Source organism: Ailuropoda melanoleuca, chromosome 8, assembly GCF_002007445.2.
Source record: "Ailuropoda melanoleuca isolate Jingjing chromosome 8, ASM200744v2, whole genome shotgun sequence".
NCBI classification, from domain to species: domain Eukaryota; kingdom Metazoa; phylum Chordata; class Mammalia; order Carnivora; family Ursidae; genus Ailuropoda; species Ailuropoda melanoleuca.
This window is the reverse complement of record NC_048225.1, coordinates 65,157,221-65,171,736: the sequence shown is the minus strand read 5'-3', so window position 1 is coordinate 65,171,736 and position 14,516 is coordinate 65,157,221.

The window sequence follows — 14,516 nt, the reverse complement described above, 5'->3', positions numbered from 1 at the left end:
GGCCGCGGCGCTCCGGCGGTGTTTACGCTGCTGGCCGAGCGCCGGTCCGGCCCGGGCCCCGGCGCCGGCGCAGACCCCGCCCCGGCTCCGCCCAGGTCCCGCCCATGGCCCCGGCTCCGCCCTGGCCCCGCCCCACCTGGAGCCTGGCCCTGGGGGCTGGTTCGAGGCTAGCGCCGGGGCTTGACCTGGCCGTGTGGCGCCGCGGGGACACTGGGGTACACCTGACATCGGTCTGGGCACTGACCGTAGAAGGAGCGGAGGCCGGGCCTGTGATCGCACAGGGGCCTGGCAGCTCCGTGGAGCCGTAGCGCATTTGCTTGGAGGATAACTCTTTCCTTGGAGTGTTGGGTCCCGGGTCTCCCCCTTCCGCCCTCCCAACCTCCCAAGACTTTGCTCACATTAAGGGAGCACTAGTGGCCTGCTGTGAGCTAACACCACGAGAATGTTCCTGCTCTACTTTCTAGAACCTCAGAGCCACCAGGAGCTCTAGATAAAATTGTACAGGGATGAAATTGCTACCCATGACCTGTGAATTGGCCTAAGGAGTTGTGACTCCTGGATTTGGGGGTCCACGGGGCGAGCTGAGATTGTCAGTAATTTGACATTTCTGAGTGGCTTCACTTTTTTTTTAAAGTAAAGTAAAATTCACAACATAAAATTAACTTTTTTATTTATTATTATCATTATTTTAGATTTTATTTATTTATTTGACGGAAAGAGAGACAGCCAGCGAGAAAAGGAACAGAAGCAGGGGGAGTAGGAGAGGAAGAAGCAGGCTCCCAGCGGAGCAGGGAGCCCGATGCCGGGCTGGATCCCAGAACCCCGGGACCACGCCCTGAGCGAAAGCAGACGCTTAAGACTGAGCCACCCAGGCGCCCCTAAAATTAACCTTTTTAAAGTGTACAGCGGCATTTAGTACATTCATAGTATTGTGCAATCCCAGCCACCTGTCCCTCGTTCCAGAACCTTCCCATCACTGAAAAACCTCCTACCTGTTATACAGTTTTTTTTCATCCCCTTCTCCCCCAGCCCCTGGCAATCCCCAATCAACTTCTATCTCCATGGATATTACCTATTCTGACATTTCATATAGATGGAATCATACAATATGTGACTTTTTGGGTCTGGCTTCTTTGATTAGTATAATGTCTTCGAGGGTCACCCTAATACAAGTGGTGTGTATTAGCCTTCATTCCTTTTCATGGCAAAATAATATTCTGTTGTATGTACTTCCCACTCTTTGTTGATCCAGTCACTCACTGATCAGCATCTGGGCTGTTTCCACGCTTTGGTTATTGTCAGTCCTGCTGCTGTAACCATGGGTGTATATGTATTTGAGCACATTTTTCAATTATTTGGGGTACATACCTAGGAGTTGACTTTCTGTTTTCCACAGAGGATGAACCCTTTTACATTCCCACTAGCCATTAGTAGAGAGTTCCAATTTCTCCACACTGTCCAACACCTGTTATTTTCCATTTAAAAATTATTGTTATTATTATTATTGCCTTCCCAGTGGGTATGAAAGGGTACCTCATTCTGGTTTTGGTTTTCCTCTCCCTACTAATTGGTGGTGTTGAGCTTCTCTTATGTGCTCATTGGCCATTTGAGTATATTCTTTGGAGAGACATCTATTCAAGTCCTTTGCCTATTTTTTTTCCTTTGCCCATTTTTAAATTTGGTTATCTTTTTGTTGTTGAGTGGTAAGAGCTCTTTACCTATCTGGGTATCAGACCTATCAGTACACAGTTTACAAATATTTTTTTCCCACACCATGGGATAGTATCCTTTAATTTATACGTGCCTTTAGTTTTTATTAATTCCACTTTATATTTTTTCTTTCATTCCTTGTGCATTCATATCTAAGAATCTATTGTCAAATCCAAAATCATGAACATTTACTTCCGTGTTTTCACTGATAGTATCCTTTAATTTATATGTGCCTTTAGTTTTTATTAATTCCACTTTATATTTTTTCTTTCATTCCTTGTGCATTCATATCTAAGAATCTATTGTCAAATCCAAAATCATGAACATTTACTTCCGTGTTTTCACTGATAGTATCCTTTAATTTATATGTGCCTTTAGTTTTTATTAATTCCACTTTATATTTTTTCTTTCATTCCTTGTGCATTCATATCTAAGAATCTATTGTCAAATCCAAAATCATGAACATTTACTTCCGTGTTTTCACTGATAGTATCCTTTAATTTATATGTGCCTTTAGTTTTTATTAATTCCACTTTATATTTTTTCTTTCATTCCTTGTGCATTCATATCTAAGAATCTATTGTCAAATCCAAAATCATGAACATTTACTTCCGTGTTTTCACTGATAGTATCCTTTAATTTATATGTGCCTTTAGTTTTTATTAATTCCACTTTATATTTTTTCTTTCATTCCTTGTGCATTCATATCTAAGAATCTATTGTCAAATCCAAAATCATGAACATTTACTTCCGTGTTTTCTTCTAAGAGTTTTATAAGAACACTTATATTTAGGTGGTTGATCCATTTTGAGTTAATTCTTGTCTATGGTGTGAGGTCTGGCTCCAGCTTCATTCTTTTGCATGTGGATATCCAGTACCATTTGTTAAAGAGACTGTTCTTTCCCCAATGAATGGCTTTGGCCCCCTTGTCATAAATCAATTAGTCATAGACAAATGGGAAAAAAAAAAAACAAACATTTTTTAAAAGCTGCTTAAATGCAAGGCACCTGGGTGGCTCAGTTGGTCCGACTCTTGATTTTGGCTCAGGTCATGATCTCAGGGTTGAGACTAAGCCTAGCATCGGGCTCCTTGCTCAGCAGAGAGTCTGCTCGATTCTCTCCCTCTCCCTCTGCCCCTCCCCTCTGTGGTCTCTCTCTCTAAAACAAATAAATAAATCTTTAAAAAATAATAAAATAAAATAAGAAATAAAAAAAACAAAAGCTTCTTAAATGCAAATTAACCCAAGATGGAAATGGGGCAGGCCAGCATTTTGACAGACAAAATAATATACAAATAATGATCTTTGCTAAATCAGAGAAATGAATTATAATTAACAGAATTATAAAATAAGTTCTTTTTTTAAGGTTTATTTATTTGAGAGAGAGAGAGAACTTGCACGCGTGTCCCTTGGGGAAGGGGCAGAGGGAGAGAATCTCAAGCAAACTCCCCACAAAACACAGAGCCTGACTCGGGGCTCAATCTCACCACCCTGAGATCATGACCTGAGCCAAAATCATGAGTCTGATGCTTAACCAACTGAGCCACCCAAGCGCCCCTAAAATAATAAATTCTTAAAAGGGGAAGGACACTTGAGGGTCACAAACTCTAATTCAAGCTAACAGGTGAACACCCTCTGCAGAGTCCCTAAGGAAGGACTGCCCAGCCAGGTTTATTATTTTGGGAACTTTCAGTGTCGTGCATTAGTGAGAGGCTGAATTTCAGCTCCTAACATGGAACATAAAGACTCATGAAATGTGTTAGGAATATTTTTTTTCTATCTTTTGGTAGAGTTTGAAAAGGATTGGTGTTAATTCTTCTTTTTTAAGATTTATTTATTTGAGAGAGAGAGAGCGTGCAAGCAAGTGGAGAGGGGCAGAGGGAGACGAGAGAGAGAATTCTTGGGGGTCGTGGGGGCAGGGGTCCTGTCCTCACTGTATACACTTTTCTTGGGAAATCCAGCCACTCCCAGACCTGCCACCTCTGTGTTGATGAAGCCCAACACTGAGTCTCCCATCTAGTCCTTAGAGCCCCAGACATGTGGACAACTGTCCACGGACTGCTCCTACAGAAATCCTACAGGCCGGGGCACCTGGGTGGCTCAGTCGTTAAGCGTCTGCCTTCGGCTCAGGGCGTGATCCTGGCGTTATGGGATCGAGCCCCACATCAGGCTCCTCTGCTGGGAGCCTGCTTCTTCCTCTCCCACTCCCTCTGCTTGTGTTCCCCCTCTCGCTGGCTGTCTCTCTGTCAAGTAAATGAATAAAATCTTTAAAAAAAACAAAGAAAAAAGAAATCCCACAGACCACTCCAGTAAACCCATGTAAGTAAGTTCTGTCTAACAGGCTGGAACGAGAAGGCACATGCCCTTACTCTCATTCTTCTTGCCGTCTAGAGTACAGAGGTGGTAGCCAGAGCTCAAGCGGCCATCTTGGAGTGCAATGACCATGTGGATGGTGAAACACAGTACAGAAGGGGTTCTGATGATGGTGAAAGCACTAGCTCAGAATTGTTTACCTCCTTTGTCTCAGGGACAGAAAAATAACCTTTGTCCTGTGTAGGTAATTGTTATCTTGTGATTCCTTCACATGCAGCTAAACAAAGCTTATTTAATACACTAGGCCTTTCCAGTCCCCTTCCTCTTATGCCATTGGCTCCACCGGCTACCTAAGGGCCCACTCACTTGCCTCCCTCACTACCTGAGAACATCTCCGGAGCAGGAATTGTCCCTTTCTCAGATTCTTGCCATATGATCAGCTTCTTTAAGGCAAGAAAGGGGGGAACCAAGATTGGATGTTGGCTGGGTCCTAATTATATGCGTTTTACATTTTCTTTGTCTTAATTGTTGGAGCCACTCTATGAGGGGCCGTGCATGGTTCTTATTCTTTCACACATGGGGAAACGGAGGTTCGCAGAGACAAAGTTGCTTCTCAGACGTGGTGGGTAATGAGCGGCAGCACTAAGTGTGGAGCTCGGGTCTGCCTGGCCTGACACGGCAGCCCTCTCTCCCCAGCTAGAAATTTCCATATCAGTGCAGTGGCAGTGCCGGGTCGAGTGATCCTTGATGAACTAATTCCCTTCGTGGTTCTCCTTTGAGGTCATCAGCGTCAGCTGCTTTTCACATGCTGGTGCGTGAGGGATAGGGAAACGCCTTCCTTTTTTTTTTTTTTATAAGATTTTATTTATTTATCTGACAGAGAGACAGCCAACGAGAGAGGGAACACAGCAGGGGAGTGGGAGAGGAAGAAGCAGGTTCCCAGCGGAGGAGCCCATTCTGGGGCTCGATCCCAGGACTCCGGGATCACGCTCTGAGCCGAAAGCAGACGCTTAATGACTGAGCCACCCAGGTGCCCTGGGAAGCACCATCCTGAGCCTGCCCTCAGTTTGGGATGGGATGGCCTCGCCTCTGGTTTTGGTGTTGAGGGGAGAGTGTTTTCTTTTAACACTGGGAGACAGTGAACTTGAGAACTGGGTGCACCTGGGTTTGAAATCCATTTCTTCCAGTTATTACTGCATGGCCCAGGACAGGTACTTAGCCTCGCTGGGCCCCCATTCCCCATCTGGGAAGGGGATCATGATATCTGCAGAAGACGGTGGGGATGATTAAAAAGGAAATAGGGTAACAGTAGCCTCCAGCAAATACGAGCCATCCTCCGGCCTCTACCTCCTTCCTCTGTTTGAGGTGGGGAGTGAACAGACTGTATTACTGTTCAAAAATATTCTGCACCACTCACTTCCGGGGCGCCATATTTTTCTGTCCTGTTGAGCAGGACTGGCCATGTGACTTTGACCAGTGTCTACAGAAGGGCCGCGTGACAGCTCTGGACAGAGGCTCAAACATCGGGCATGCCCCCCCCCCGCCCCGCTCTCATCCTTCTACCAGGAGATCAGCTGTGTTCCAGATAGAAGCAGCTCCATGGGCTTGAGCCACAGCCGGCATACAAAGCCACGTCCTTCCAGCAGTAAACACACCTGCGTTCTTGTAAAGCCACTGAGCCCCGAGCCATTCGTCGCTACGGAGTAGCCTAGGCTGATCTGATCTAGATCTAGACCTTTGACATTTAGCAGCCTACAGCTCCATGCAATATTTTTCTTGGTAAGCTTGGTTCGTTGCATGCATTTATGGTTTTGGTGGTGGGTACTTCAAAAATAAGCAGTTAGTTCTTGTTATAAAACAAGCAGCTTCCTTGTTATAAACATTGTATACTTTGTAGAAGACACTTTGTCCATCTTGGGTCTTTTTCTAGTATTTCTTGTGCAATTTTCTTCCTTTAGAATTGGGTAGAAGTGTTTGAAGCTGGAAGCCTTGTTGGCCCCCAGGTCCATCTTTCCCGCCTGGACATGCACTCTCTGGTTCCAAGGGATAGATGAGGTCTCTAATGAGGTTTTCAGGGCACCTCACATAGAAGGGGGGTAGCATTCAGGTCCTGAGACATCTCTGTCTAACACCCCAGATAGCTGTATAACTAATGTGACCTTCTCCGGTCATAAATCCATAGAGTCTAGGTTTGTTTAGCATGAGAAAGAATTTCATCACTAAGCACTCTGCTCCCAGCAAATACCTAGTTATCAGGGTACTTATGAGGAGATTAGGCCAGGTCACCAGCCTTCTTTCTTGCCCTGGGCATGTCCTTCCAGAATCAGAGGACGGATGGGTCACAAGCCAACTGCTTTACTTCTTTCTTCCCCGTTTTCCAAGGCAGCTGTCTGCATTTTAATATTGGGGGGCGGGGGACTCTCGAAGTTTAAAAAATGTTTATTGTAATTCAGGGGATTTCTGGTTATGATAATGACAGAGTAGCCTATACTAGTCTAATCTTCTAATAGACAACAATGGTAACTCTAGACAAAATATTTTAGAAATGTATCATTTTAAGGTCCTGAAGGGCAGCTAGAAGCAGGCAGAAATTTGGAGGGTATTTGACTCTCGAGGAAGGGAGCTGCACTATGAGATCCTGTTTTCTGTGGTTTTCCCCGGGAGGCATGACTAGTCTGTGACAGCATGGGGTGACTAAAAGTCAAGCAGAAAGGCTTGTGGACCTCAGGAAAGGTACCCGAAACCCAAGGGAGGAGCCACAAGGGGTGAGCCCCCCAAATCTGCATATAAATTCCTCTCGAACTGGCTGCCCCCCCCAAGCTGTATTACTACGTCGCGTGAACTGAAGGACATTTGATCGTGATAAAAGAGACCGTTCATCAGGAAGACATCACCATCCTCTGTATGTTCCTGGCCAAAGAGCTTCCAAGCTCTTGAAAGAAACACTGAGAAGGGAAGGGAGAAATAGAAAAAAACACAGCAATGGTTCGAGGGCTTAACAGACCTCTCTCAGGAATTGACAGAATCACACACACACACACACACACACACACACACACACACACACACACACAGCAATAAGGATAAAGATTGGAACAGCCCTGCATTGATTTCCCACAGCCACTATAATAAATCACCACACACACAATGGCTTACAGTTCCAGAGGCCAGAAATCCAGAATTCGTGTCACTGGGTCTGTTCCCTGGTCTTTTCCAGAGCTGCCTCCTTGGCCTGCAGCCCCTCCCCCCACCTTCAGAGCCAGCAGTATATCCTTCCTATTCCTTCCTTCTTCTCTGTAGTCCCACGTCCCTCTGCCTCCCTCTCACAAGGACACGTGTGATCACGGTTAGGGCCCACCTGGATAAGCCACGATAATCTCCTCATCTCGAGACCCTTCCCTTCCTCTCGCACGCAGCGCCCCCTTTGAGAACGTACACTACTCCTACGTGTGCCCTCTGCTCTCACAGCACACTCAGCACACTTCTGAGGCCCAGAAGTTCTGCACAACACCAGCTGCGTGCCCTATGTTGTAACTCAGTTCTGACGCTGTCAGACCCAGAGATCACGTCAGACCCCACAGGTGAAGGGCTCCGGCCCACGAGACCGCCCCCCACGTCAGATGCCAATCACAAGTAGTAGGTCCCCAGGTGACCCACAGCTTTTGCCCAACTTGGCTATAAATAGAAGGTTCCCGTGTTCTCCTTCCCCTTGGATGTGGTTATTTCCCAGAAGAGCTCACAGCTCAGGGAAATACTTACTTACATTTAGCAGTTTATGACAGGACCTGATAACGGGTATAGGTGACCAAACAGGTAAAGAGATACACAGGGCGAGGTCTGGGGAGGAGGGGTCCCAAACATCGGAGCTTCTGTCCTTGGGAAGTTGGGGTGGTTCAACCTCCACGTGGATGTACTTGCCAACCCAGAAACTCTCTGAACCCCAAACTATTGGGACTTTTACGGAGGCTTCACCACGGAGGTCTGATTGATCATGAACTCCATTTTCAGCCCTTCTCCACATGCTCCAAAGAAGGGAGTCTGCTGTCAGAAGCTCTGTGGGTGTGGTAGCCGGGGAGGAAAGGAGGAGGACTGAGCTTTCCTTAGCCATCAAAGGTAGTACTCAGGTTGCAGGGATTAGGACCTGGCATAGTGGGGGGCATTATTCAGCCTGCCACAGACCAACCCTCAGCCCTCAAAGATTCAATTCCACCCCACATGCAACACACTCACCCCGTTGTGACAGCCCCCAAGTCTCAACCCGTGACAGCAACAACTCAAGCCCCATGTCTTGTCTAAATGCCTTCAGTCCAAGAGTTCCAAATGTTACCACATGTATCATCTTAATCAGGTAAGGGTGAGACTCTGGGCATGGTCCGTCCTGGAACAAAGTTCCTCTCCATCTGTGGACCAGAAAAACTAGAAAATGAGTTACCTGTTCCCAAAATACAATTGTGGGACAGACACAGGGTACAGGTGTAGACATTCCCATTCTAAACGGGGAAAAAAACGGAAGGAAGAAAGGAGTCGCCAGCTCCAAGCAATCGGGGGCAAATCCGACTGGGCAAACTGTTGGATTTTAAGATCCAGGAGGGTCCTTTGTGACTCAAGGCCCCCCAGAATCACGTTTCTTTTTTTTTTTTTTTTGAGATTTTATTTATTTATTTGAGAGCGAGAGAAAGTATGAGCAGGGGGAGGGGCAGAGCTCCCTGCTGAGCAGGGAGACCGATGCAGGGCTCAATCCCAGGACCCCGGGGTCATGACCTGAGCTCAAGGCGGATGCTTAACGGACTGAGCCACCCAGGCAGCCTTCATGTTCCTTTTTCTTGAAGGGTAGCACATGCTGGCAGCTGAGCGGATTTCCCAGCTTCTTCCTGCCTGTAGAATGCAGGGAGTCTGATAGCCTCCTCTCATGGAATCCTCTGTCCCTTTCAGTGGCTGAGGGGACACAGGCATCACACGTCTGGTCTCTCCAACACCAGCAAGTGGATTTCCAGCCACAACTGTGGCCTCTCGTCCAGACTCTGCCTTCTGGGCAGCAAGCGAATCTCCTGATTTTAGCATCTTTTGCAATCTGGAGAGCCTGAGAGTTTCCCAAGTCATCAAGTCTTGGCTCTTTTTTTTTTTTTTTTTTGAGTTTAGTTAGGTAAGCAGATCTCTACCCCCGGCACAAGGCTTGAACTCACGACCCCGAGATCAAGAGCCACGTGTTCTACCAACTGAGCCAGCCAGGCGCTCCAAGCGTTTGCTCTTTTTATCTTAACAGTTCTCCCCCTCAGTGTATCTCTTACCTCTCATATTTTACTGTAAACAGAACTTTTTTTAAAAACAAATGTTGTCTAGGGGCGCCTAGGTGGCTCAGTCGTGAAGCATCTGCCTTCGGCTCAGGGCGTGATCCCAGAGTCTTGGGATCGAGCCCCACATCGGGCTCCCTGCTCCGCTGGGAACCTGCTTCTTCCTCTCCCACTCCCCCTGCCTGTGTTCCCTCTCTCGCTGACTGTCTCTCTCTCTCTGTCAAATAAGTAAATAAAATCATTTAAAAAAATAAATAAATAAAATAAAACAAATATTGTCTATTACAGATATTGAATTCCCAATTTAAAAATCTTCCCATGAACACAACTCCAGGGCCAAAGGGTTTCCTTGGTTTATTCCATCCAGCATTTAAGGAAAAAATAATGCCAATCTCACCCAAACCCTTTCAGAACACAAAGGAGGAAGGAGTGGTTTCTAATCGGTTTGATGATGCCAGTAAAAATCTTGAAACCAAAATATGACAGAGATGTTACGAAAAAAGAAAATCACAGACCAATACCCCTCGTGAATATGGATACATACATCTTCTTTTTTTAAGATTTTTATTTATTTATTTGTCAGAAAGAGAGAGAGAGCACAAACAGGGGCAGGGCCAGAGGGAGACAGAGAAGCAGGCTCCCCACTGAGCAAGGAGCCCAATGTGGGGCTTGATCCCAGGACCCTGAGATCATGACCTGAGCCCAAGGCAGACGTGTAACCGACTGAGCCACACAGGAGTCCCAGATACATACATCTTTAACAAAATATTAACAAATGGAACCTAGCAATATATGCAAAAGCAACACACCATTCTGAATGGGATTTATCCAATGGGTCCAAAGTTGGTATCTTATGGGAAATCAATTGTCATTCATTGTGTGAACAGAATAAAGGAAAACCATGTGACCATCTCAGTAGATGTAGAAAAAGAATTTGAAAAATTCAATACTCATTTATAATAAAAATCTCAGAAAACTAGGGATATGAGACAATTTCCTCATTCTGATAAACACTATCTATGAAAAACCTATAGCTAATAAAGGTAAAATATTGAATGTTTTCCCTTAAGACTGGGAAGAAGGCAAGAGTGTCTGTTCTTAGTTCTATTCAGCCTTGTGCTGGAGCTCCTAATGACTGCAATCAGGCAAAGAACAATAAATACAAGGCATAAAGATTAGAAAGGAAAGAGAAAAAACATGTCTGCATCTGACATAACCATCCGTAAGGCGTCTACAAAATAACCAGTAGAACTCACCAGTGACTTTAGTAAAATCACATAATACAAAGTCAACATACAAAAATTAAGTGTATTTCTATATACTTACAGCAAGCAATTTAAAAAGAAAATTTTAAAACCCCTTTTTAATAACATCCAGAACAAGAAAAAAATACTTCAGAAAAAATTTATCAAAATACATGCAAGAACTCTACCATGAGAACCACATGACCATCATGAGAAAATTCAAGAAAACCCACATAAATGGAGAAATGTATCATATTTACGGATTAGAAGATGTTGGTTCTTGGGGCGCCTGGGTAGTGCGGTCGTTAAGCATCTACCTTCGGCTCAGGGCGTGATCCCAGCGTTCCGGGATCGAGTCCCACATCGGGCTCCTCTGCTGGGAGCCTGCTTCTTCCTCTCCCACTCTCCTGCTGTGTTCCCTCTCTCGCTGGCTGTCTCTCTGTCACATAAATAAATAAAATCTTTATTAAAAAAAAAGAAGATGTTGGTTCTCTTCAAAATTATCTACAAGCTCAATGTCGTACCAATTACAGTCTCGATTAAATAAAAATCTTTTTTGGTAGAAACTGGCAGGTTGGTTAAAAAAATCCTAATGGAGAGGCACCTGGGTGGCTTAGTCAGTCGAGTATCCAACTCTTGTATTTCAGCTCAGGTCACGATCCCAGGGTGGTGAGATCCGGCCCGGCCTGGGCGTGGAGCCCGCTTGGGATTCTCTCTCTCCTTCTTCCTCCGCCCTTCCACCAGCTGGTGTGCATACACACACGTACTCTCTCTCNAAAAAAAAAAAAAAAAAAAAAAAAAAAAAAAAACTTATAATGGAAATGAAAAGAACTTAGAATAGCCACAGCAATCTTGAAATAGAACCACTGATTTCAAGACTCCTATAAAGCTATAGGAACCAAGACAGGATGGTATTGGCATATAGGCAAATGGATCAATGGAACACAATAGAGTCCAATAGATAATCGATTGATGCCAAGGTAATTCAATAAAGAAAGGAAAGTCTTTTCAACAAACAGTGCTGGAACTATTGGATAAATGTACAGGAAAAAATGAACCTGTTCCTCTCTGTCATAGACTTATATGTAAATGCTAACACTAGAGAGCTTCTAGAAGAAAGTTAAATGATTATTTTCATGACCTTGGAAAAGGAAATTTTTCTCAAGCAGACACATACACAAACCCATTAAACATAAAATTAAAAATTGATTAATTGGACATTTTTGAAATGAAAATTTTCTGCTTATTGAAAGACGCTATTAATAAGATAAAAAGACAAGTCAGATTGTTGGAAAATATTTGCAATACATACGTTTGACAAAAGACCTATATCCCGAATATATAAAGGAATCCTACAAACAAATAACAAGAACACAAACCACCCCGTTAAAAATGGGCAAGAGATTTGACCAGGTACCTAACAAAAGAAGATATGTAAATGGCTAAAAGGGCATGAAAAGATGTTCAACGTTGCCAGGGAAATGCAAGTTAAAACCACAAGGAGATACCATTTACCACCCTCGAGAATGACTAAAATTAAGAGAGTAACAACGGCAACTGTGATGAGGCGCCAAACGACTGGAACTCTCATACTGGGACGAGGGTAAAACGAAAACCTGGAAAACGTACCCATCCATCTGTCCTATGACCCAGTCCTTCCGTTCCTAAATATTTATCTGAGAGAAAAAAACCACGTTGTTCAGAACAACGCTTGAACAAGAATATTCGTAGCAGCTTTATTCATAATTGCCAAAAACCGAAAACAGCTCCAAAATCTATCATCAGAATGGATGAATAAATTGTTGTGGAATACTTAGCAATAAAAATAATGTAGTGAGAGGCGCCTAGCTGGCTCAGTCAGTGGAGCGTGCGACTCTTGATCTCGGGGTCATGAGTTCGAGATCCGCGCTGGGTGTAGAGAGACATAAAAAAAAATAAAACTTTAAAAAACAATAATGTAGTAATACCTGTGCAACAACATGAGTAAATCTCAGATGTCAGAGTGGAAGGAGCCGGACCCAAAACAGTACGTACTGTACAATTCCATGTACGTAAAGTGAAGGAATGGGTGAGGACAGTCTATGGACTAGAATCAGAGCAGTGATTTCCTGTGGGGGTGGAGCAGAACCAAAAGGGGCATTCAGGAACTTTCGGGGAATTAGAGCTGTACATTCTGTCAACGTCGTGGATGTATGGGTATATCCACTTACCCACATCCACTGAACCATATATTTAATACCTGTGTTTCACTGTATATAAAATTTAATGTATGAATTATAAATATATGCAACATATAAAAATATATATACCATATATTTATAGTTGTTACGGGCCCTCCAACCTCTGAAGAAGTGCTAGTTTAAGGTACAGATCAAAAGCAAAATAAAATACATCTCCCTGCAATTTTTTCCCTCTTTTCTTGGCCATTGTAAACATATGATACCTTAAATGAAAATACATAATGAGGATTTTTGAATGGTTTATGTTGCCTTTCCTTAGGCCTTTTCTTCTCTGCCATCTAAGCTTAAAGAGTCTTTGCCCAGACATAAATTTGAAAAAAAAATCTTTAATGTTGTCCCTTCCTATTTCTCCTTAATCTGTCCAAACCCATTTGGAGGGGTGAATGGCTGACTGCAACAGGAGAGAGAAAAGGGCTTTCTTTTCACAGTGACGCTCCCTCCCCCAGGCCCCTTGCTTCTAGGTGTCTGCTTCTTCCCACCAAAGAGAGGTGGCAGCTGTTGGCAGAGCGCTTGAGAGCGTCAGCCTCTCCACAAAGGGGCGCTTGTCCCTTTCCTGCATGTGACCATCTTTCTCTAAATGGCCTCATTTTCTGATTAATACAGCTTGAAATTAGCCTGTTTCCTTGAAATGAAAACAAAGGTACAGTCCTGAAAATGCTCAAAAAAAGACAAGACAGAAATCATCGCCTGAAAAAAAAAAACAACAGGAAAATCCTCTAAACGGAATAGAAGCATCTGGTAATACACACACAGTGTTACCCGTGTTCTATGAGCCGCAGGGGCAGTGACTGTTGAGCGATTGGCTCTGGGCTGTGCCAGCAGACACGGGGAGCTGGGGAGCGTGCAAGCGGATGCAGGGAGAGGCGCCCTGGTCTGACTTAAGTGCCGGGCTTGGGGGCACCCACACTTTATCCTCCAGCTACAGAGCAGCTGGTCTTGGCGTTAGTTGAAAAGAACACTCATGTCTCAGAGCTTTTTCCGAGGCCAAGTCTGCGTGGTCACCACGGCCAGCAGCCAGGAAGTTACTGCTGATCTTCCATAGATCTTTTTTTTTTAAAGACTATTTATCTGACAGAGAGAGAGAGAGAGAGCACAAGCAGGGGGAGTGGCAGGGAGAGGCGGAGGGAGAAGCAGACCCCCCACTGAGCAGGGAGCCTGAAGTGGGACTTGATCCCAGGACCCCAGGATCATGAACTGAGCAGAAGGCAGACGCTTAACGGACTGAGCCCCCAGGCGCCCCTGATCTTCCATAGATCTTCGTGGCTCTCCGAGGCAGGGTTTCAGGCTGTGAGCCGGGATTATTTGGGCTTGGGGAATGTTTGAAACATCGCCTACAAGTCATAGCCAAATGGCTGTTATCCACTTTATTCAGTCACTTGGAAGGGCGTTGCATGGATGCCCGGATTAGAGTACTTTCTGGATTTCTTCCATTGAAGGTGCTAACAGAATCGGCGTATGGTCCACGAGGGGGACGTCAGCTAGGTTTTCTTCATGCACGTTCGTTGGCTGTGAATGACTTCTGGCTGTTTCCAAAAATTCCATCCACGCCCGAAAGAACAAAGATCTGCCTCCAGGGAAGATATGAAAAGAAGGTGCTGGAGTCACTGTCTCGAAGAGCTGTGTGCACCTCCATGTTCATGGCAGTATTATTTATCTAGTCACAGCAACATCCTGAGTGTCCATCAACATACGAAAAGATAAAGATGTGGTATATCCAACA